Below are 24,369 nucleotides of genomic sequence, written 5' to 3' on the forward strand. Positions count from 1 at the left end.
CATCATTTTTGACCATGGGCTATAGCCCATATCGTATGGCATACTATAGCACGCCGTTTTTCATCGTTTTTGAGGAATTGAAAAAAATTCAAATTTTCAAAAAGTTGGGTTATAGCCCATCGTTTTTTGAATTTTTGAAAAAAACAATTATCCTCGTTTTTCATCATTTTTGACCATGGGCTATAGCCCATATCGTATGGCATACTATAGCACGCCGTTTTTCATCATTTTTGAGGATTTGAAAAAAAATCAAAATTTCAAAAAGTTGGGTTATAGCCCATCGTTTTTTGATTTTTTTGAGAAAAAAAAAATCCTTGTTTTTCATCATTTTTGACCATGGGCTATAGCCCATATCGTATGGCATACTATAGCACGCCGTTTTTCATCGTTTTTGAGGAATTGAAAAAAATTCAAATTTTCAAAAAGTTGGGTTATAGCCCATCGTTTTTTGAATTTTTGAAAAAAACAATTATCCTCGTTTTTCATCATTTTTGACCATGGGCTATAGCCCATATCGTATGGCATACTATAGCACGCCGTTTTTCATCGTTTTTGAGGAATTGAAAAAAAATCAAAATTTCAAAAAGTTGGGTTATAGCCCATCGTTTTTTGAATTTTTGAATTTATTTTTTATCCTCGTTTTTCATCATTTTTGACCATGGCCTATAGCCCATATCGTATGGCATACTATAGCACGCCGTTTTTCATCATTTTTGAGGATTTGAAAAAAAATCAAAATTTCAAAAAGTTGGGTTATAGCCCATCGTTTTTTGAATTTTTGAAAAAAAAAATATCCTCGTTTTTCATCATTTTTGACCATGGGCTATAGCCCATATCGTATGGCATACTATAGCACGCCGTTTTTAATCGTTTTTGAGGAATTGAAAAAAATTCAAAATTTCAAAAAGTTGGGTTATAGCCCATCATTTTTTGAATTTTTGAATTTATTTTTTATCCTCGTTTTTCATCATTTTTGACCATGGCCTATAGCCCATATCGTATGGCATACTATAGCACGCCGTTTTTCATCATTTTTGAGGATTTGAAAAAAATTCAAAATTTCAAAAAGTTGGGTTATAGCCCATCGTTTTTTGAATTTTTGAAAAAAACAATTATCCTCGTTTTTCATCATTTTTGACCATGGGCTATAGCCCATATCGTATGGCATACTATAGCACGCCGTTTTTCATCGTTTTTGAGGAATTGAAAAAAATTCAAAATTTCAAAAAGTTGGGTTATAGCCCATCGTTTTTTGAATTTTCGAATTTATTTTTTATCCTCGTTTTTCATCATTTTTGACCATGGGCTATAGCCCATATCGTATGGCATACTATAGCACGCCGTTTTTCATCATTTTTGAGGATTTGAAAAAAAATCAAAATTTCAAAAAGTTGGGTTATAGCCCATCGTTTTTTGATTTTTTTGAGAAAAAAAAAATCCTTGTTTTTCATCATTTTTGACCATGGGCTATAGCCCATATCGTATGGCATACTATAGCACGCCGTTTTTCATCGTTTTTGAGGAATTGAAAAAAATTCAAATTTTCAAAAAGTTGGGTTATAGCCCATCGTTTTTTGAATTTTTGAAAAAAACAATTATCCTCGTTTTTCATCATTTTTGACCATGGGCTATAGCCCATATCGTATGGCATACTATAGCACGCCGTTTTTCATCATTTTTGAGGATTTGAAAAAAAATCAAAATTTCAAAAAGTTGGGTTATAGCCCATCGTTTTTTGATTTTTTTGAGAAAAAAAAAATCCTTGTTTTTCATCATTTTTGACCATGGGCTATAGCCCATATCGTATGGCATACTATAGCACGCCGTTTTTCATCGTTTTTGAGGAATTGAAAAAAATTCAAAAATTCAAAAAGTTGGGTTATAGCCCATCGTTTTTTGAATTTTTGAAAAAAACAATTATCCTCGTTTTTCATCATTTTTGACCATGGGCCCATATCGTATGGCATACTATAGCACGCCGTTTTTCATCGTTTTTGAGGAATTGAAAAAAATTCAAATTTTCAAAAAGTTGGGTTATAGCCCATCGTTTTTTGATTTTTTTGAGAAAAAAAAAATCCTTGTTTTTCATCATTTTTGACCATGGGCTATAGCCCATATCGTATGGCATACTATAGCACGCCGTTTTTCATCGTTTTTGAGGAATTGAAAAAAATTCAAATTTTCAAAAAGTTGGGTTATAGCCCATCGTTTTTTTAATTTTTGAAAAAAACAATTATCCTCGTTTTTCATCATTTTTGACCATGGGCTATAGCCCATATCGTATGGCATACTATAGCACGCCGTTTTTCATCATTTTTGAGGATTTGAAAAAAAATCAAAATTTCAAAAAGTTGGGTTATAGCCCATCGTTTTTTGATTTTTTTGAGAAAAAAAAAATCCTTGTTTTTCATCATTTTTGACCATGGGCTATAGCCCATATCGTATGGCATACTATAGCACGCCGTTTTTCATCGTTTTTGAGGAATTGAAAAAAATTCAAAAATTCAAAAAGTTGGGTTATAGCCCATCGTTTTTTGAATTTTTGAAAAAAACAATTATCCTCGTTTTTCATCATTTTTGACCATGGGCTATAGCCCATATCGTATGGCATACTATAGCACGCCGTTTTTCATCGTTTTTGAGGAATTGAAAAAAATTCAAATTTTCAAAAAGTTGGGTTATAGCCCATCGTTTTTTGATTTTTTGAAAAAAAAATTATCCTGGTTTTTCATCATCTTTGACCATGGGCTATAGCCCATATCGTATGGCATACTATAGCACGCCGTTTTTCATCGTTTTTGAGGAATTGAAAAAAATTCAAATTTTCAAAAAGTTGGGTTATAGCCCATCGTTTTTTGAATTTTTGGAAAAAAAAATATCCTCGTTTTTCATCCTTTTTGACCATGGGCTATAGCCCATATCGTATGGCATACTATAGCACGCCGTTTTTCATCGTTTTTGAGGAATTTAAAAAAATTCAAAATTTCAAAAAGTTGGGTTATAGCCCATCGTTTTTTGAATTTTCGAATTTATTTTTTATCCTCGTTTTTCATCATTTTTGACCATGGGCTATAGCCCATATCGTATGGCATACTATAGCACGCCGTTTTTCATCATTTTTGAGGATTTGAAAAAAAATCAAAATTTCAAAAAGTTGGGTTATAGCCCATCGTTTTTTTATTTTTTGAAAAAATAAATTATCCTCGTTTTTTATCATTTTTTACCATGGGCTATAGCCCATATAGTATGGCATACTATAGCACGCCGTTTTTCATCATTTTTGAGGATTTGAAAAAAATTCAAAATTTCAAAAAGTTGGGTTATAGCCCATCGTTTTTTGATTTTTTTGAGAAAAAAAAAATCCTTGTTTTTCATCATTTTTGACCATGGGCTATAGCCCATATCGTATGGCATACTATAGCACGCCGTTTTTCATCGTTTTTGAGGAATTGAAAAAAATTCAAATTTTCAAAAAGTTGGGTTATAGCCCATCGTTTTTTGAATTTTTGAAAAAAACAATTATCCTCGTTTTTCATCATCTTTGACCATGGGCTATAGCCTATATCGTATGGCATACTATAGCACGCCGTTTTTCATCGTTTTTGAGGAATTGAAAAAAATTCAAATTTTCAAAAAGTTGGGTTATAGCCCATCGTTTTTTGAATTTTTGAAAAAAACAATTATCCTCGTTTTTCATCATTTTTGACCATGGGCTATAGCCCATATCGTATGGCATACTATAGCACGCCGTTTTTCATCGTTTTTGAGGAATTTAAAAAAATTCAAAATTTCAAAAAGTTGGGTTATAGCCCATCGTTTTTTGAATTTTCAAATTTATTTTTTATCCTCGTTTTTCATCATTTTTGACCATGGGCTATAGCCCATATCGTATGGCATACTATAGCACGCCGTTTTTCATCATTTTTGAGGATTTGAAAAAAAATCAAAATTTCAAAAAGTTGGGTTATAGCCCATCGTTTTTAGATTTTTTTGAGAAAAAAAGAATCCTTGTTTTTCATCATTTTTGACCATGGGCTATAGCCCATATCGTATGGCATACTATAGCACGCCGTTTTTCATCGTTTTTGAGGAATTGAAAAAAATTCAAATTTTCAAAAAGTTGGGTTATAGCCCATCGTTTTTTGAATTTTTGAAAAAAACAATTATCCTCGTTTTTCATCATTTTTGACCATGGGCTATAGCCCATATCGTATGGCATACTATAGCACGCCGTTTTTCATCATTTTTGAGGATTTGAAAAATAATCAAAATTTCAAAAAGTTGGGTTATAGCCCATCGTTTTTTGATTTTTTTGAGAAAAAAAAAATCCTTGTTTTTCATCATTTTTGACCATGGGCTATAGCCCATATCGTATGGCATACTATAGCACGCCGTTTTTCATCGTTTTTGAGGAATTGAAAAAAAATCAAATTTTCAAAAAGTTGGGTTATAGCCCATCGTTTTTTGAATTTTTGAAAAAAACAATTATCCTCGTTTTTCATCATTTTTGACCATGGGCTATAGCCCATATCGTATGGCATACTATAGCACGCCGTTTTTCATCATTTTTGAGGATTTGAAAAAAAAATCAAAATTTCAAAAAGTTGGGTTATAGCCCATCGTTTTTTGATTTTTTTGAGAAAAAAAAAATCCTTGTTTTTCATCATTTTTGACCATGGGCTATAGCCCATATCGTATGGCATACTATAGCACGCCGTTTTTCATCGTTTTTGAGGAATTGAAAAAAATTCAAATTTTCAAAAAGTTGGGTTATAGCCCATCGTTTTTTGAATTTTTGAAAAAAACAATTATCCTCGTTTTTCATCATTTTTGACCATGGGCTATAGCCCATATCGTATGGCATACTATAGCACGCCGTTTTTCATCGTTTTTGAGGAATTGAAAAAAAATCAAAATTTCAAAAAGTTGGGTTATAGCCCATCGTTTTTTGAATTTTTGAATTTATTTTTTATCCTCGTTTTTCATCATTTTTGACCATGGCCTATAGCCCATATCGTATGGCATACTATAGCACGCCGTTTTTCATCATTTTTGAGGATTTGAAAAAAAATCAAAATTTCAAAAAGTTGGGTTATAGCCCATCGTTTTTTGAATTTTTGAAAAAAGAAATATCCTCGTTTTTCATCATTTTTGACCATGGGCTATAGCCCATATCGTATGGCATACTATAGCACGCCGTTTTTAATCGTTTTTGAGGAATTGAAAAAAATTCAAAATTTCAAAAAGTTGGGTTATAGCCCATCGTTTTTTGAATTTTTGAATTTATTTTTTATCCTCGTTTTTCATCATTTTTGACCATGGCCTATAGCCCATATCGTATGGCATACTATAGCACGCCGTTTTTCATCATTTTTGAGGATTTGAAAAAAATTCAAAATTTCAAAAAGTTGGGTTATAGCCCATCGTTTTTTGAATTTTTGAAAAAAACAATTATCCTCGTTTTTCATCATTTTTGACCATGGGCTATAGCCCATATCGTATGGCATACTATAGCACGCCGTTTTTCATCGTTTTTGAGGAATTGAAAAAAATTCAAAATTTCAAAAAGTTGGGTTATAGCCCATCGTTTTTTGATTTTTTTGAGAAAAAAAAAAATCCTTGTTTTTCATCATTTTTGACCATGGGCTATAGCCCATATCGTATGGCATACTATAGCACGCCGTTTTTCATCGTTTTTGAGGAATTGAAAAAAATTCTAAAATTCAAAAAGTTGGGTTATAGCCCATCGTTTTTTTATTTTTTGAAAAAATAAATTATCCTCGTTTTTTATCATTTTTTACCATGGGCTATAGCCCATATAGTATGGCATACTATAGCACGCCGTTTTTCATCATTTTTGAGGATTTGAAAAAAATTCAAAATTTCAAAAAGTTGGGTTATAGCCCATCATTTTTTGATTTTTTTGAGAAAAAAAAAAATCCTTGTTTTTCATCATTTTTGACCATGGGCTATAGCCCATATCGTATGGCATACTATAGCACGCCGTTTTTCATCGTTTTTGAGGAATTGAAAAAAATTCAAATTTTCAAAAAGTTGGGTTATAGCCCATCGTTTTTTGAATTTTTGAAAAAAACAATTATCCTCGTTTTTCATCATCTTTGACCATGGGCTATAGCCTATATCGTATGGCATACTATAGCACGCCGTTTTTCATCGTTTTTGAGGAATTGAAAAAAAATCAAATTTTCAAAAAGTTGGGTTATAGCCCATCGTTTTTTGAATTTTTGAAAAAAACAATTATCCTCGTTTTTCATCATCTTTGACCATGGGCTATAGCCTATATCGTATGGCATACTATAGCACGCCGTTTTTCATCGTTTTTGAGGAATTGAAAAAAAATCAAATTTTCAAAAAGTTGGGTTATAGCCCATCGTTTTTTGAATTTTTGAAAAAAACAATTATCCTCGTTTTTCATCATTTTTGACCATGGGCTATAGCCCATATCGTATGGCATACTATAGCACGCCGTTTTTCATCGTTTTTGAGGAATTGAAAAAAAATCAAAATTTCAAAAAGTTGGGTTATAGCCCATCGTTTTTTGAATTTTTGAATTTATTTTTTATCCTCGTTTTTCATCATTTTTGACCATGGGCTATAGCCCATATAGTATGGCATACTATAGCACGCCGTTTTTCATCATTTTTGAGGATTTGAAAAAAATTCAAAATTTCAAAAAGTTGGGTTATAGCCCATCATTTTTTGATTTTTTTGAGAAAAAAAAAAATCCTTGTTTTTCATCATTTTTGACCATGGGCTATAGCCCATATCGTATGGCATACTATAGCACGCCGTTTTTCATCGTTTTTGAGGAATTGAAAAAAATTCAAATTTTCAAAAAGTTGGGTTATAGCCCATCGTTTTTTGAATTTTTGAAAAAAACAATTATCCTCGTTTTTCATCATCTTTGACCATGGGCTATAGCCTATATCGTATGGCATACTATAGCACGCCGTTTTTCATCGTTTTTGAGGAATTGAAAAAAAATCTAATTTTCAAAAAGTTGGGTTATAGCCCATCGTTTTTTGAATTTTTGAAAAAAACAATTATCCTCGTTTTTCATCATCTTTGACCATGGGCTATAGCCTATATCGTATGGCATACTATAGCACGCCGTTTTTCATCGTTTTTGAGGAATTGAAAAAAAATCAAATTTTCAAAAAGTTGGGTTATAGCCCATCGTTTTTTGAATTTTTGAAAAAAACAATTATCCTCGTTTTTCATCATTTTTGACCATGGGCTATAGCCCATATCGTATGGCATACTATAGCACGCCGTTTTTCATCGTTTTTGAGGAATTGAAAAAAAATCAAAATTTCAAAAAGTTGGGTTATAGCCCATCGTTTTTTGAATTTTTGAATTTATTTTTTATCCTCGTTTTTCATCATTTTTGACCATGGCCTATAGCCCATATCGTATGGCGTACTATAGCACGCCGTTTTTCATCATTTTTGAGGATTTGAAAAAAAATCAAAATTTCAAAAAGTTGGGTTATAGCCCATCGTTTTTTGAATTTTTGAAAAAAAAAATATCCTCGTTTTTCATCATTTTTGACCATGGGCTATAGCCCATATCGTATGGCATACTATAGCACGCCGTTTTTCATCGTTTTTGAGGAATTGAAAAAAATTCAAAATTTCAAAAAGTTGGGTTATAGCCCATCGTTTTTTTAATTTTTTAATTTATTTTTTATCCTCGTTTTTCATCATTTTTGACCATGGCCTATAGCCCATATCGTATGGCATACTATAGCACGCCGTTTTTCATCATTTTTGAGGATTTGAAAAAAATTCAAAATTTCAAAAAGTTGGGTTATAGCCCATCGTTTTTTGAATTTTTGAAAAAAACAATTATCCTCGTTTTTCATCATTTTTGACCATGGGCTATAGCCCATATCGTATGGCATACTATAGCACGCCGTTTTTCATCGTTTTTGAGGAATTGAAAAAAATTCAAATTTTCAAAAAGTTGGGTTATAGCCCATCGTTTTTTGATTTTTTTGAGAAAAAAAAAAATCCTTGTTTTTCATCATTTTTGACCATGGGCTATAGCCCATATCGTATGGCATACTATAGCACGCCGTTTTTCATCGTTTTTGAGGAATTGAAAAAAATTCAAATTTTCAAAAAGTTGGGTTATAGCCCATCGTTTTTTGAATTTTTGAAAAAAACAATTATCCTCGTTTTTCATCATCTTTGACCATGGGCTATAGCCTATATCGTATGGCATACTATAGCACGCCGTTTTTCATCGTTTTTGAGGAATTGAAAAAAATTCAAATTTTCAAAAAGTTGGGTTATAGCCCATCGTTTTTTGAATTTTTGAAAAAAACAATTATCCTCGTTTTTCATCATTTTTGACCATGGGCTATAGCCCATATCGTATGGCATACTATAGCACGCCGTTTTTCATCGTTTTTGAGGAATTGAAAAAAAATCTAAATTTCAAAAAGTTGGGTTATAGCCCATCGTTTTTTGAATTTTTGAATTTATTTTTTATCCTCGTTTTTCATCATTTTTGACCATGGCCTATAGCCCATATCGTATGGCATACTATAGCACGCCGTTTTTCATCATTTTTGAGGATTTGAAAAAATTTCAAAATTTCAAAAAGTTGGGTTATAGCCCATCGTTTTTTGAATTTTTGAAAAAAACAATTATCCTCGTTTTTCATCATTTTTGACCATGGGCTATAGCCCATATCGTATGGCATACTATAGCACGCCGTTTTTCATCGTTTTTGAGGAATTGAAAAAAATTCAAATTTTCAAAAAGTTGGGTTATAGCCCATCGTTTTTTGATTTTTTTGAGAAAAAAAAAAAATCCTTGTTTTTCATCATTTTTGACCATGGGCTATAGCCCATATCGTATGGCATACTATAGCACGCCGTTTTTCATCGTTTTTGAGGAATTGAAAAAAATTCAAAAATTCAAAAAGTTGGGTTATAGCCCATCGTTTTTTGAATTTTTGAAAAAAACAATTATCCTCGTTTTTCATCATTTTTGACCATGGGCTATAGCCCATATCGTATGGCATACTATAGCACGCCGTTTTTCATCGTTTTTGAGGAATTGAAAAAAATTCAAATTTTCAAAAAGTTGGGTTATAGCCCATCGTTTTTTGAATTTTTGAAAAAAAAATTATCCTGGTTTTTCATCATCTTTGACCATGGGCTATAGCCCATATCGTATGGCATACTATAGCACGCCGTTTTTCATCGTTTTTGAGGAATTGAAAAAAATTCAAAATTTCAAAAAGTTGGGTTATAGCCCATCGTTTTTTGAATTTTTGAAAAAAACAATTATCCTCGTTTTTCATCATTTTTGACCATGGGCTATAGCCCATATCGTATGGCATACTATAGCACGCCGTTTTTCATCGTTTTTGAGGAATTGAAAAAAATTCAAATTTTCAAAAAGTTGGGTTATAGCCCATCGTTTTTTGAATTTTTGAATTTATTTTTTATCCTCGTTTTTCATCATTTTTGACCATGGCCTATAGCCCATATCGTATGGCATACTATAGCACGCCGTTTTTCATCATTTTTGAGGATTTAAAAAAAAATCAAAATTTCAAAAAGTTGGGTTATAGCCCATCGTTTTTTTAATTTTTGAAAAAAAAAATATCCTCGTTTTTCATCATTTTTGACCATGGGCTATAGCCCATATCGTATGGCATACTATAGCACGCCGTTTTTCATCGTTTTTGAGGAATTGAAAAAAATTCAAAAATTCAAAAAGTTGGGTTATAGCCCATCGTTTTTTGAATTTTTGAAAAAAACAATTATCCTCGTTTTTCATCATTTTTGACCATGGGCTATAGCCCATATCGTATGGCATACTATAGCACGCCGTTTTTCATCGTTTTTGAGGAATTGAAAAAAATTCAAAATTTCAAAAAGTTGGGTTATAGCCCATCGTTTTTTTAATTTTTGAAAAAAAAAATTATCCTCGTTTTTCATCATTTTTGACCATGGGCTATAGCCCATATCGTATGGCATACTATAGCACGCCGTTTTTCATCGTTTTTGAGGAATTGAAAAAAATTCAAAATTTCAAAAAGTTGGGTTATAGCCCATCGTTTTTTGAATTTTTGAAAAAAACAATTATCCTCGTTTTTCATCATTTTTGACCATGGGCTATAGCCCATATCGTATGGCATACTATAGCACGCCGTTTTTCATCGTTTTTGAGGAATTGAAAAAAATTAAAATTTTCAAAAAGTTGGGTTATAGCCAATCGTTTTTTGAATTTTTGAAAAAAAAATTATCCTCGTTTTTCATCATCTTTGACCATGGGCTATAGCCCATATCGTATGGCATACTATAGCACGCCGTTTTTCATCGTTTTTGAGGAATTGAAAAAAAATCAAATTTTCTAAAAGTTGGGTTATAACCCATCGTTTTTTTAATTTTTGAAAAAAACAATTATCCTCGTTTTTCATCATTTTTGACCATGGGCTATAGCCCATATCGTATGGCATACTATAGCACGCCGTTTTTCATCGTTTTTGAGGAATTGAAAAAAATTCAAATTTTCAAAAAGTTGGGTTATAGCCCATCGTTTTTTGAATTTTTGAAAAAAACAATTATCCTCGTTTTTCATCATTTTTGACCATGGGCTATAGCCCATATCGTATGGCATACTATAGCACGCCGTTTTTCATCGTTTTTGAGGAATTGAAAAAAATTCAAATTTTCTAAAAGTTGGGTTATAGCCCATCGTTTTTTGATTTTTTTGAGAAAAAAAAATATCCTTGTTTTTCATCATTTTTGACCATGGGCTATAGCCCATATCGTATGGCATACTATAGCACGCCGTTTTTCATCGTTTTTGAGGAATTGAAAAAAATTCAAAATTTCAAAAAGTTGGGTTATAGCCCATCGTTTTTTGAATTTTTGAAAAAAACAATTATCCTCGTTTTTCATCATCTTTGACCATGGGCTATAGCCCATATCGTATGGCATACTATAGCACGCCGTTTTTCATCGTTTTTGAGGAATTGAAAAAAATTCAAATTTTCAAAAAGTTGGGTTATAGCCCATCGTTTTTTGAATTTTTGAAAAAAAAATTATCCTCGTTTTTCATCATCTTTGACCATGGGCTATAGCCCATATCGTATGGCATACTATAGCACGCCGTTTTTCATCGTTTTTGAGGAATTGAAAAAAAATCAAATTTTCAAAAAGTTGGGTTATAGCCCATCGTTTTTTGAATTTTTGAATTTATTTTTTATCCTCGTTTTTCATCATTTTTGACCATGGCCTATAGCCCATATCGTATGGCATACTATAGCACGCCGTTTTTCATCATTTTTGAGGATTAAAAAAAAAAAATTTTTTCAAAAAGTTGGGTTATAGCCCATCGTTTTTTTAATTTTTGAAAAAAATATATCCTCGTTTTTCATCATTTTTGACCATGGGCTATAGCCCATATCGTATGGCATACTATAGCACGCCGTTTTTCATCATTTTTGAGGATTTGAAAAATATTCAAAATTTCAAAAAGTTGGGTTATAGCCCATCGTTTTTTGAATTTTTGAATTTATTTTTTATCCTCGTTTTTCATCATTTTTGACCATGGCCTATAGCCCATATCGTATGGCATACTATAGCACGCCGTTTTTCATCGTTTTTGAGGAATTGAAAAAAATTCAAAATTTCAAAAAGTTGGGTTATAGCCCATCGTTTTTTGAATTTTTGAAAAAAACAATTATCCTCGTTTTTCATCATTTTTGACCATGGGCTATAGCCCATATCGTATGGCATACTATAGCACGCCCTTTTTTCATCGTTTTTGATGAATTGAAAAAAATTCAAATTTTCAAAAAGTTGGGTTATAGCCCATCGTTTTTTGATTTTTTTGAGAAAAAAAAAATATCCTTGTTTTTCATCATTTTTGACCATGGGCTATAGCCCATATCGTATGGCATACTATAGCACGCCGTTTTTCATCGTTTTTGAGGAATTGAAAAAAATTCAAAATTTCAAAAAGTTGGGTTATAGCCCATCATTTTTTGAATTTTTGAAAAAAACAATTATCCTCGTTTTTCATCATTTTTGACCATGGGCTATAGCCCATATCGTATGGCATACTATAGCACGCCGTTTTTCATCGTTTTTGAGGAATTGAAAAAAATTCAAATTTTCAAAAAGTTGGGTTATAGCCCATCGTTTTTTGAATTTTTGAAAAAAAAAATATCCTCGTTTTTCATCATCTTTGACCATGGGCTATAGCCCATATCGTATGGCATACTATAGCACGCCGTTTTTCATCGTTTTTGAGGAATTGAAAAAAAATCAAATTTTCAAAAAGTTGGGTTATAGCCCATCGTTTTTTTAATTTTTGAAAAAAAAAATATCCTCGTTTTTCATCATTTTTGACCATGGGCTATAGCCCATATCGTATGGCATACTATAGCACGCCGTTTTTCATCATTTTTGAGGATTTGAAAAATATTCAAAATTTCAAAAAGTTGGGTTATAGCCCATCGTTTTTTGAATTTTTAAATTCATTTTTTATCCTCGTTTTTCATCATTTTTGACCATGGGCTATAGCCCATATCGTATGGCATACTATAGCACGCCGTTTTTCATCGTTTTTGAGGAATTGAAAAAAATTCAAAATTTCAAAAAGTTGGGTTATAGCCCATCGTTTTTTGAATTTTTGAAAAAAACAATTATCCTCGTTTTTCATCATTTTTGACCATGGGCTATAGCCCATATCGTATGGCATACTATAGCACGCCGTTTTTCATCGTTTTTGAGGAATTGAAAAAAATTCAAAATTTCAAAAAGTTGGGTTATAGCCCATCGTTTTTTGAATATTTGAAAAAAAAAATATCCTCGTTTTTCATCATTTTTGACCATGGGCTATAGCCCATTTCGTATGGCATACTATAGCACGCCGTTTTTCATCATTTTTGAGGATTTGAAAAATATTCAAAATTTCAAAAAGTTGGGTTATAGCCCATCGTTTTTTGATTTTTTTGAGAAAAAAAAAATATCCTTGTTTTTCATCATTTTTGACCATGGGCTATAGCCCATATCGTATGGCATACTATAGCACGCCGTTTTTCATCGTTTTTGAGGAATTGAAAAAAATTCAAAATTTCAAAAAGTTGGGTTATAGCCCATCGTTTTTTGAATTTTTGAAAAAAGAAATTATCCTCGTTTTTCATCATCTTTGACCATGGGCTATAGCCCATATCGTATGGCATACTATAGCACGCCGTTTTTCATCGTTTTTGAGGAATTGAAAAAAATTCAAATTTTCAAAAAGTTGGGTTATAGCCCATCGTTTTTTGAATTTTTGAAAAAAACAATTATCCTCGTTTTTCATCATTTTTGACCATGGGCTATAGCCCATATCGTATGGCATACTATAGCACGCCGTTTTTCATCGTTTTTGAGGAATTGAAAAAAATTCAAAATTTCAAAAAGTTGGGTTATAGCCCATCGTTTTTTGAATTTTTGAATTTATTTTTTATCCTCGTTTTTCATCATTTTTGACCATGGCCTATAGCCCATATCGTATGGCATACTATAGCACGCCGTTTTTCATCGTTTTTGAGGAATTGAAAAAATTTCAAATTTTCAAAAAGTTGGGTTATAGCCCATCGTTTTTTGATTTTTTTGAGAAAAAAAAATATCCTTGTTTTTCATCATTTTTGACTATGGGCTATAGCCCATATCGTATGGCATACTATATAGCACGCCGTTTTTCATCGTTTTTGAGGAATTGAAAAAAATTCAAAATTTCAAAAAGTTGGGTTATAGCCCATCGTTTTTTGAATTTTTGAAAAAAACAATTATCCTCGTTTTTCATCATTTTTGACCATGGGCTATAGCCCATATCGTATGGCATACTATAGCACGCCGTTTTTCATCGTTTTTGAGGAATTGAAAAAAATTCAAATTTTCAAAAAGTTGGGTTATAGCCCATCGTTTTTTGAATTTTTGAAAAAAACATTATCCTCGTTTTTCATCATCTTTGACCATGGGCTATAGCCCATATCGTATGGCATACTATAGCACGCCGTTTTTCATCGTTTTTGAGGAATTGAAAAAAAATCAAATTTTCAAAAAGTTGGGTTATAGCCCATCGTTTTTTGAATTTTTGAATTTATTTTTTATCCTCGTTTTTCATCATTTTTGACCATGGCCTATAGCCCATATCGTATGGCATACTATAGCACGCCGTTTTTCATCATTTTTGAGGATTTAAAAAAAAATCAAAATTTCAAAAAGTTGGGTTATAGCCCATCGTTTTTTTAATTTTTGAAAAAAAAATATCCTCGTTTTTCATCATTTTTGACCATGGGCTATAGCCCATATCGTATGGCATACTATAGCACGCCGTTTTTCATCATTTTTGAGGATTTGAAAAATATTCAAAATTTCAAAAAGTTGGGTTATAGCCCATCGTTTTTTGAATTTTTGAATTTATTTTTTATCCTCGTTTTTCATCATTTTTGACCATGGCCTATAGCCCATATCGTATGGCATACTATAGCACGCCGTTTTTCATCGTTTTTGAGGAATTGAAAAAAATTCAAAATTTCAAAAAGTTGGGTTATAGCCCATCGTTTTTTGAATTTTTGAAAAAAACAATTATCCTCGTTTTTCATCATTTTTGACCATGGGCTATAGCCCATATCGTATGGCATACTATAGCACGCCGTTTTTCATCGTTTTTGAGGAATTGAAAAAAATTCAAATTTTCAAAAAGTTGGGTTATAGCCCATCGTTTTTTGATTTTTTTGAGAAAAAAAAATATCCTTGTTTTTCATCATTTTTGACCATGGGCTATAGCCCATATCGTATGGCATACTATAGCACGCCGTTTTTCATCATTTTTGAGGATTTAAAAAAAAATCAAAATTTCAAAAAGTTGGGTTATAGCCCATCGTTTTTTTAATTTTTGAAAAAAAAATATCCTCGTTTTTCATCATTTTTGACCATGGGCTATAGCCCATATCGTATGGCATACTATAGCACGCCGTTTTTCATCATTTTTGAGGATTTGAAAAATATTCAAAATTTCAAAAAGTTGGGTTATAGCCCATCGTTTTTTGAATTTTTGAATTTATTTTTTATCCTCGTTTTTCATCATTTTTGACCATGGCCTATAGCCCATATCGTATGGCATACTATAGCACGCCGTTTTTCATCGTTTTTGAGGAATTGAAAAAAATTCAAAATTTCAAAAAGTTGGGTTATAGCCCATCGTTTTTTGAATTTTTGAAAAAAACAATTATCCTCGTTTTTCATCATTTTTGACCATGGGCTATAGCCCATATCGTATGGCATACTATAGCACGCCGTTTTTCATCGTTTTTGAGGAATTGAAAAAAATTCAAATTTTCAAAAAGTTGGGTTATAGCCCATCGTTTTTTGATTTTTTTGAGAAAAAAAAATATCCTTGTTTTTCATCATTTTTGACCATGGGCTATAGCCCATATCGTATGGCATACTATAGCACGCCGTTTTTCATCGTTTTTGAGGAATTGAAAAAAATTCAAAATTTCAAAAAGTTGGGTTATAGCCCATCGTTTTTTGAATTTTTGAAAAAAACAATTATCCTCGTTTTTCATCATTTTTGACCATGGGCTATAGCCCATATCGTATGGCATACTATAGCACGCCGTTTTTCATCGTTTTTGAGGAATTGAAAAAAATTCAAATTTTCAAAAAGTTGGGTTATAGCCCATCGTTTTTTGAATTTTTGAAAAAGAAATTATCCTCGTTTTTCATCATCTTTGACCATGGGCTATAGCCCATATCGTATGGCATACTATAGCACGCCGTTTTTCATCGTTTTTGAGGAATTGAAAAAAAATCAAATTTTCAAAAAGTTGGGTTATAGCCCATCGTTTTTTGAATTTTTGAAAAAAACAATTATCCTCGTTTTTCATCATTTTTGACCATGGGCTATAGCCCATATCGTATGGCATACTATAGCACGCCGTTTTTCATCGTTTTTGAGGAATTGAAAAAAATTCAAAATTTCAAAAAGTTGGGTTATAGCCCATCGTTTTTTGAATTTTTGAATTTATTTTTTATCCTCGTTTTTCATCATTTTTGACCATGGCCTATAGCCCATATCGTATGGCATACTATAGCACGCCGTTTTTCATCATTTTTGAGGATTTTAAAAAAAATCTAAATTTCAAAAAGTTGGGTTATAGCCCATCGTTTTTTTTATTTTTGAAAAACAAAATATCCTCGTTTTTCATCATTTTTGACCATGGGCTATAGCCCATATCGTATGGCATACTATAGCACGCCGTTTTTCATCATTTTTGAGGATTTGAAAAATATTCAAAATTTCAAAAAGTTGGGTTATAGCCCATCGTTTTTTGAATTTTTGAATTTATTTTTTATCCTCGTTTTTCATCATTTTTGACCATGGCCTATAGCCCATATCGTATGGCATACTATAGCACGCCGTTTTTCATCGTTTTTGAGGAATTGAAAAAAAATCAAATTTTCAAAAAGTTGGGTTATAGCCCATCGTTTTTTGAATTTTTGAAAAAAACAATTATCCTCGTTTTTCATCATTTTTGACCATGGGCTATAGCCCATATCGTATGGCATACTATAGCACGCCGTTTTTCATCGTTTTTGAGGAATTGAAAAAAATTCAAAATTTCAAAAAGTTGGGTTATAGCCCATCGTTTTTTGAATTTTTGAATTTATTTTTTATCCTCGTTTTTCATCATTTTTGACCATGGCCTATAGCCCATATCGTATGGCATACTATAGCACGCCGTTTTTCATCATTTTTGAGGATTTAAAAAAAAATCAAAATTTCAAAAAGTTGGGTTATAGCCCATCGTTTTTTTTATTTTTGAAAAAAAAAATATCCTCGTTTTTCATCATTTTTGACCATGGGCTATAGCCCATATCGTATGGCATACTATAGCACGCCGTTTTTCATCATTTTTGAGGATTTGAAAAATATTCAAAATTTCAAAAAGTTGGGTTATAGCCCATCGTTTTTTGAATTTTTGAATTTATTTTTTATCCTCGTTTTTCATCATTTTTGACCATGGCCTATAGCCCATATCGTATGGCATACTATAGCACGCCGTTTTTCATCGTTTTTGAGGAATTGAAAAAAATTCAAAAATTCAAAAAGTTGGGTTATAGCCCATCGTTTTTTGAATTTTTGAAAAAAACAATTATCCTCGTTTTTCATCATTTTTGACCATGGGCTATAGCCCATATCGTATGGCATACTATAGCACGCCGTTTTTCATCGTTTTTGAGGAATTGAAAAAAATTCAAATTTTCAAAAAGTTGGGTTATAGCCCATCGTTTTTTGATTTTTTTGAGAAAAAAAATATCCTTGTTTTTCATCATTTTGACCATGGGCTATAGCCCATATCGTATGGCATACTATAGCACGCCGTTTTTCATCGTTTTTGAGGAATTTAAAAAAATTCTAATTTTCAAAAAGTTGGGTTATAGCCCATCGTTTTTTGAATTTTTGAATTTATTTTTTATCCTCGTTTTTCATCATTTTTGACCATGGGCTATAGCCCATATCGTATGGCATACTATAGCACGCCGTTTTTCATCATTTTTGAGGATTTGAAAAAAAATCAAAATTTCAAAAAGTTGGGTTATAGCCCATCTTTTTTTTATTTAAAAAAAAAAAAATTATCCTCGTTTTTTATCATTTTTGACCATGGGCTATAGCCCATATAGTATGGCATACTATAGCACGCCGTTTTTCATCATTTTTGAGGATTTGAAAAAAATTCAAAATTTCAAAAAGTTGGGTTATAGCCCATCGTTTTTTGATTTTTTTGAGAAAAAAAAAAAATCCTTGTTTTTCATCATTTTTGACCATGGGCTATAGCCCATATCGTATGGCATACTATAGCACGCCGTTTTTCATCGTTTTTGAGGATTTGAAAAAAATTCAAAATTTCAAAAAGTTGGGTTATAGCCCATCGTTTTTTGAATTTTTGAAAAAAACAATTATCCTCGTTTTTCATCATTTTTGACCATGGGCTATAGCCCATATCGTATGGCATACTATAGCACGCCGTTTTTCATCGTTTTTGAGGAATTTAAAAAAATTCAAATTTTCAAAAAGTTGGGTTATAGCCCATCGTTTTTTGAATTTTTGAAAAAAAAATTATCCTCGTTTTTCATCATCTTTGACCATGGGCTATAGCCCATATCGTATGGCATACTATAGCACGCCGTTTTTCATCGTTTTTGAGGATTTGAAAAAAATTCAAAATTTCAAAAAGTTGGGTTATAGCCCATCGTTTTTTGAATTTTTGAATTTATTTTTTATCCTCGTTTTTCATCATTTTTGACCATGGCCTATAGCCCATATCGTATGGCATACTATAGCACGCCGTTTTTCATCGTTTTTGAGGAATTGAAAAAAATTCAAAATTTCAAAAAGTTGGGTTATAGCCCATCGTTTTTTGAATTTTTGAAAAAAACAATTATCCTCGTTTTTCATCATTTTTGACCATGGGCTATAGCCCATATCGTATGGCATACTATAGCACGCCGTTTTTCATCGTTTTTGAGGAATTGAAAAAATTCAAAATTTCAAAAAGTTGGGTTATAGCCCATCGTTTTTTGAATTTAAAAAAAATAAAAATCCTCGTTTTTCATCCTTTTTGACCATGGGCTATAGCCCATATCGTATGGCATACTATAGCACGCCGTTTTTCATCGTTTTTGAGGAATTTAAAAAAATTCTAATTTTCAAAAAGTTGGGTTATAGCCCATCGTTTTTTGAATTTTTGAATTTATTTTTTATCCTCGTTTTTCATCATTTTTGACCATGGGCTATAGCCCATATCGTATGGCATACTATAGCACGCCGTTTTTCATCATTTTTGAGGATTTGAAAAAAAATCAAAATTTCAAAAAGTTGGGTTATAGCCCATCTTTTTTTTATTTAAAAAAAAAAAAAAAATCCTCGTTTTTTATCATTTTTGACCATGGGCTATAGCCCATATAGTATGGCATACTATAGCACGCCGTTTTTCATCATTTTTGAGGATTTGAAAAAAATTCAAAATTTCAAAAAGTTGGGTTATAGCCCATCGTTTTTTGATTTTTTTGAGAAAAAAAAAAAATCCTTGTTTTTCATCATTTTTGACCATGGGCTATAGCCCATATCGTATGGCATACTATAGCACGCCGTTTTTCATCGTTTTTGAGGAATTTAAAAAAATTCAAATTTTCAAAAAGTTGGGTTATAGCCCATCGTTTTTTGAATTTTTGAAAAAAAAATTATCCTCGTTTTTCATCATCTTTGACCATGGGCTATAGCCCATATCGTATGGCATACTATAGCACGCCGTTTTTCATCGTTTTTGAGGATTTGAAAAAAATTCAAAATTTCAAAAAGTTGGGTTATAGCCCATCGTTTTTTGAATTTTTGAATTCATTTTTTATCCTCGTTTTTCATCATTTTTGACCATGGCCTATAGCCCATATCGTATGGCATACTATAGCACGCCGTTTTTCATCATTTTTGAGGATTTGAAAAAAATCAAAATTTCAAAAAGTTGGGTTATAGCCCATCGTTTTTTTAATTTTTGAAAAAAAAAATATCCTCGTTTTTCATCATTTTTGACCATGGGCTATAGCCCATATCGTATGGCATACTATAGCACGCCGTTTTTCATCATTTTTGAGGATTTGAAAAATATTCAAAATTTCAAAAAGTTGGGTTATAGCCCATCGTTTTTTGAATTTTTGAATTTATTTTTTATCCTCGTTTTTCATCATTTTTGACCATGGCCTATAGCCCATATCGTATGGCATACTATAGCACGCCGTTTTTCATCATTTTTGAGGATTTTAAAAAAATTCAAAATTTCAAAAAGTTGGGTTATAGCCCATCGTTTTTTGAATTTTTGAAAAAAAAAATATCCTCGTTTTTCATCATTTTTGACCATGGGCTATAGCCCATATCGTATGGCATACTATAGCACGCCGTTTTTCATCATTTTTGAGGATTTGAAAAATATTCAAAATTTCAAAAAGTTGGGTTATAGCCCATCGTTTTTTGAAATTTTGAAAAAAAAGAATTATCCTCGTTTTTCATCATCTTTGACCATGGGCTTTAGCCCATATCGTATGGCATACTATAGCACGCCGTTTTTCATCGTTTTTGAGGAATTGAAAAAAATTCAAAATTTCAAAAAGTTGGGTTATAGCCCATCGTTTTTTGAATTTTTGAAAAAAACAATTATCCTCGTTTTTCATCATTTTTGACCATGGGCTATAGCCCATATCGTATGGCATACTATAGCACGCCGTTTTTCATCGTTTTTGAGGAATTGAAAAAATTCAAAATTTCAAAAAGTTGGGTTATAGCCCATCGTTTTTTGAATTTAAAAAAAATAAAAATCCTCGTTTTTCATCCTTTTTGACCATGGGCTATAGCCCATATCGTATGGCATACTATAGCACGCCGTTTTTCATCGTTTTTGAGGAATTGAAAAAAATTCAAAATTTCAAAAAGTTGGGTTATAGCCCATCGTTTTTTGAATTTTTGAAATTAATTTTTTATCCTCGTTTTTCATCATTTTTGACCATGGGCTATAGCCCATATCGTATGGCATACTATAGCACGCCGTTTTTCATCATTTTTGAGGATTTGAAAAAAAATCAAAATTTCAAAAAGTTGGGTTATAGCCCATCGTTTTTTTATTTTTTGAAAAAAAAAATATCCTTGTTTTTCATCATTTTTGACCATGGGCTATAGCCCATATCGTATGGCATACTATAGCACGCCGTTTTTCATCGTTTTTGAGGAATTGAAAAAAAATCACAATTTCAAAAAGTTTGGTTATAGCCCATCGTTTTTTGAATTTTTGAATTTATTTTTTATCCTCGTTTTTCATCATTTTTGACCATGGGCTATACCCCATATCGTATGGCATACTATAGCACGCCGTTTTTCATCATTTTTGAGGATTTGAAAAAAAATCTAAATTTAAAAAAACATGAGTTATAGCCCATCGTTTTTTGAATTTTTGAAAAAATAAGTTAACCGCGTTTTTCATCATTTTTGAACATGGGCTATAGCCCATATCGTATGGCATACTATAGCACGCCGTTTTTCATCGTTTTTGAGGAATTGAAAAAAAATCACAATTTCAAAAAGTTTGGTTATAGCCCATCGTTTTTTGAATTTTTGAATTTATTTTTTATCCTCGTTTTTCATCATTTTTGACCATGGGCTATACCCCATATCGTATGGCATACTATAGCACGCCGTTTTTCATCATTTTTGAGGATTTGAAAAATATTCAAAATTTCAAAAAGTTGGGTTATAGCCCATCGTTTTTTGAATTTTTGAATTTATTTTTTATCCTCGTTTTTCATCATTTTTGACCATGGCCTATAGCCCATATCGTATGGCATACTATAGCACGCCGTTTTTCATCGTTTTTGAGGAATTGAAAAAAATTCAAAAATTCAAAAAGTTGGGTTATAGCCCATCGTTTTTTGAATTTTTGAAAAAAACAATTATCCTCGTTTTTCATCATTTTTGACCATGGGCTATAGCCCATATCGTATGGCATACTATAGCACGCCGTTTTTCATCGTTTTTGAGGAATTGAAAAAAATTCAAATTTTCAAAAAGTTGGGTTATAGCCCATCGTTTTTTGATTTTTTTGAGAAAAAAAATATCCTTGTTTTTCATCATTTTGACCATGGGCTATAGCCCATATCGTATGGCATACTATAGCACGCCGTTTTTCATCGTTTTTGAGGAATTTAAAAAAATTCTAATTTTCAAAAAGTTGGGTTATAGCCCATCGTTTTTTGAATTTTTGAATTTATTTTTCATCCTCGTTTTTCATCATTTTTGACCATGGGCTATAGCCCATATCGTATGGCATACTATAGCACGCCGTTTTTCATCATTTTTGAGGATTTGAAAAAAAATCAAAATTTCAAAAAGTTGGGTTATAGCCCATCTTTTTTTTATTAAAAAAAAAAAAAATTATCCTCGTTTTTTATCATTTTTGACCATGGGCTATAGCCCATATAGTATGGCATACTATAGCACGCCGTTTTTCATCATTTTTGAGGATTTGAAAAAAATTCAAAATTTCAAAAAGTTGGGTTATAGCCCATCGTTTTTTGATTTTTTTGAGAAAAAAAAAAAATCCTTGTTTTTCATCATTTTTGACCATGGGCTATAGCCCATATCGTATGGCATACTATAGCACGCCGTTTTTCATCGTTTTTGAGGATTTGAAAAAAATTCAAAATTTCAAAAAGTTGGGTTATAGCCCATCGTTTTTTGAATTTTTGAAAAAAACAATTATCCTCGTTTTTCATCATTTTTGACCATGGGCTATAGCCCATATCGTATGGCATACTATAGCACGCCGTTTTTCATCGTTTTTGAGGAATTTAAAAAAATTCAAATTTTCAAAAAGTTGGGTTATAGCCCATCGTTTTTTGAATTTTTGAAAAAAAAATTATCCTCGTTTTTCATCATCTTTGACCATGGGCTATAGCCCATATCGTATGGCATACTATAGCACGCCGTTTTTCATCGTTTTTGAGGATTTGAAAAAAATTCAAAATTTCAAAAAGTTGGGTTATAGCCCATCGTTTTTTGAATTTTTGAATTTATTTTTTATCCTCGTTTTTCATCATTTTTGACCATGGCCTATAGCCCATATCGTATGGCATACTATAGCACGCCGTTTTTCATCGTTTTTGAGGAATTGAAAAAAATTCAAAATTTCAAAAAGTTGGGTTATAGCCCATCGTTTTTTGAATTTTTGAAAAAAACAATTATCCTCGTTTTTCATCATTTTTGACCATGGGCTATAGCCCATATCGTATGGCATACTATAGCACGCCGTTTTTCATCGTTTTTGAGGAATTGAAAAAATTCAAAATTTCAAAAAGTTGGGTTATAGCCCATCGTTTTTTGAATTTAAAAAAAATAAAAATCCTCGTTTTTCATCCTTTTTGACCATGGGCTATAGCCCATATCGTATGGCATACTATAGCACGCCGTTTTTCATCGTTTTTGAGGAATTTAAAAAAATTCTAATTTTCAAAAAGTTGGGTTATAGCCCATCGTTTTTTGAATTTTTGAATTTATTTTTTATCCTCGTTTTTCATCATTTTTGACCATGGGCTATAGCCCATATCGTATGGCATACTATAGCACGCCGTTTTTCATCATTTTTGAGGATTTGAAAAAAAATCAAAATTTCAAAAAGTTGGGTTATAGCCCATCTTTTTTTTATTTAAAAAAAAAAAAAAATCCTCGTTTTTTATCATTTTTGACCATGGGCTATAGCCCATATAGTATGGCATACTATAGCACGCCGTTTTTCATCATTTTTGAGGATTTGAAAAAAATTCAAAATTTCAAAAAGTTGGGTTATAGCCCATCGTTTTTTGATTTTTTTGAGAAAAAAAAAAATCCTTGTTTTTCATCATTTTTGACCATGGGCTATAGCCCATATCGTATGGCATACTATAGCACGCCGTTTTTCATCGTTTTTGAGGAATTTAAAAAAATTCAAATTTTCAAAAAGTTGGGTTATAGCCCATCGTTTTTTGAATTTTTGAAAAAAAAATTATCCTCGTTTTTCATCATCTTTGACCATGGGCTATAGCCCATATCGTATGGCATACTATAGCACGCCGTTTTTCATCGTTTTTGAGGATTTGAAAAAAATTCAAAATTTCAAAAAGTTGGGTTATAGCCCATCGTTTTTTGAATTTTTGAATTCATTTTTTATCCTCGTTTTTCATCATTTTTGACCATGGCCTATAGCCCATATCGTATGGCATACTATAGCACGCCGTTTTTCATCATTTTTGAGGATTTGAAAAAAATCAAAATTTCAAAAAGTTGGGTTATAGCCCATCGTTTTTTTAATTTTTGAAAAAAAAAATATCCTCGTTTTTCATCATTTTTGACCATGGGCTATAGCCCATATCGTATGGCATACTATAGCACGCCGTTTTTCATCATTTTTGAGGATTTGAAAAATATTCAAAATTTCAAAAAGTTGGGTTATAGCCCATCGTTTTTTGAATTTTTGAATTTATTTTTTATCCTCGTTTTTCATCATTTTTGACCATGGCCTATAGCCCATATCGTATGGCATACTATAGCACGCCGTTTTTCATCATTTTTGAGGATTTTAAAAAAATTCAAAATTTCAAAAAGTTGGGTTATAGCCCATCGTTTTTTGAATTTTTGAAAAAAAAAATATCCTCGTTTTTCATCATTTTTGACCATGGGCTATAGCCCATATCGTATGGCATACTATAGCACGCCGTTTTTCATCATTTTTGAGGATTTGAAAAAT

Source organism: Protomyctophum parallelum (genome assembly GCF_964188405.1).
Source record: "Protomyctophum parallelum genome assembly, chromosome: 11".
Taxonomy (NCBI): Eukaryota; Metazoa; Chordata; class Actinopteri; order Myctophiformes; family Myctophidae; genus Protomyctophum; species Protomyctophum parallelum.